This window comes from Austrofundulus limnaeus, unplaced genomic scaffold (assembly GCF_001266775.1).
Source record: "Austrofundulus limnaeus strain Quisiro unplaced genomic scaffold, Austrofundulus_limnaeus-1.0 Scaffold958, whole genome shotgun sequence".
Lineage (NCBI taxonomy): Eukaryota > Metazoa > Chordata > Actinopteri > Cyprinodontiformes > Rivulidae > Austrofundulus > Austrofundulus limnaeus.
The window spans coordinates 61,574-63,923 of NW_013953360.1; positions in this window are offsets into that span (position 1 = coordinate 61,574).

Sequence of the window (2,350 nt, forward strand, 5' to 3'; positions counted from 1 at the left end):
GACTGAAGAAGTCTCTTGGAAGAGAGGCGAAACGTTTCATTAAAGAAGAACCCGTCCAGAAGACCTATACTATTTTTTTTTTCCTTTAACGGTAGAACAAAAATGGCTGCACGTAGCAGCATGAAATTAGATGTGGCTGGTCTACACTGCACTCACAAATGATTTTGTGATAGACCCCATTTTTGAGGTGGGGGCACCATCCTGGACAGATTAGTACATACATGACATCATGCATGTGAATGTGCTTTAAAACCCATTTATCAGTATTAGAAACTGTATCACAGTTTGTTTAGTATTCATCCTGTCACAACTGTTAATTTGTGTCTCCGTTCACAGCTTCAGAAAAATACAAAGAACATCCAACTGTGTGTCTCAGTCAGGACCAGTGATCTCTGACATTTGGTAACATTCAGCAGTGAAGACAAAATTCAATAAAAACTGTGAAAAACATTCCCATAGACATCAACTGTACTTAGAGCGAGTGGTAAAATTCATCCCTACAGTATGTGGAGCTCTGCAGAAATATCATTGAAAGTTTGAACAGGTCAAAGTTAGACTGAGATGCTGTCTGCAGATGTTTCTCACTTTTTACACAATCATGTTTAAGTTGGAGCACTTTTACCACAAAATGTTTTCCTTAATCTGATGGTTTCACACTTTGTCTAAACTTTAGAACATGTTGGCACTTTTCTCACTCCCACAACTCTTTCCACTCTGTATCCAGTAATCAATCAGAAGTATTTTTGTCTTTCACAGCATTCAGTGCATTGTCTTTCCAATACCTCCAGAGGTTAGAGTGCACACAAAGTCTCACTAACTTCTTTTGTTTCTACTCAACTTTTCAATCTGAATAAAACACAGTAGAAACATTGAAATGAACAAGTGTCAGAGGTCTACCCTTCACAGTTTGAGTCATTTCTGCTGCAGCAATCAATACGTTGAACTACTGAATCATTTTTAACGCACCGTTCTGTCGCTGCAGTGAAAACATGGCCGTTCTCCATCAACCGTTCAGGTGCTGCTGCTCTGTAAACAAACTTTTACAAATAAAAACCTAGAACTGTTGCAGTAGGAGGAAATTAGTTCAGTGAGTGAATCAAAGTGTGAAAAAAGGAAGTCATTCAGGCACGCTGTGGACAGTATCTGCTTCCTTTAATGGAGTACAGCTTCCCTTCTGTGGACTGCTGCGTTCAGCAGGGCGGCAACTAAGCACTGCTTTTCACTTTTCACTTACTCTGACAGCAGCTTCAACAATTTTTATTATCAGATATAAATCTGGCATCTTATCAGCAAACAAAGATCTCCAAATATTCAGTTTTCATGTAAAATCACAGACAGAAACAGGTCTAAAACTATCTGAGACCAAACATTAGGAAGGACTTCCATGATTTCAGGATCAGGGGTCTCATTTATAAAGGATTGCGTGGAAACCATACTAAAAGTGAACGTACGGCCAAAAGGTGGAAATGGCGTACGCCAAAAAAAAAATTCAGATTTATAAAACCGTACGTACGCATGTTTCTGTACATCTTTCCTTTATAAATCAGTGCTTCACGTCAGAGTTTGGACTAAGGTCCTCCTCAGGTTCTACCCTCTACACGCCCACACTCAACCATAAACAGTCAATGTAAAGTACCTCATGAATGTTAAGATGTATTTAAATCAGTCAGATGATCAGTGATTGGTTCAGACACGCTCCATGTTTCTGGAGGATGACAGGTGCTGACTGACAGCTGCTCACCTGAACATATTGTCTGTAACTGACAGATTTTCCCTCATTTTGCTTTAGAGTAATCTAACGATTTTTATTTAAAAACTCAGCTTCAAATTAATTTTCTCTCAGAGCTGCAGGACGATAAAAACAATAAATAAAATGAAATCAGTCGAATACGGTTAGAAATAATTTCACTGCTCCTCTCCCTCCTGCCTGCTCTGTTATCTGCAGCTGATCGTCTCCTCAGCCCCTCACCTGCCCACAGCCCCCCGCAGTGACAAATACAGACTTTAAAGGGATCTATGATTAGTTGTAACATTAGACTTTCTTTAATAACTATATATTTTAACTGTAAAATAAAGACTGTAAAAATACTGTAGGCTGTTCAGATTTTAAACTAAAAGTTAAAAAATATATTACACGGACGGAGCAATATTTTTTACACACAAAGCACTCTGGGTAAATGATGACGTGGATAGGTCCTCGGTGCGAGGCTGCTAGCGAGCTACAGCGAGTGAAATAAGTATTGAACACGTCACCATTTTTCTCAGTAAATATATTACTAGAGGTGCTAATGACATGAAATTTTCACCAGATGTTGGTAACAGTATATATATCACAGTACCTGTATATATC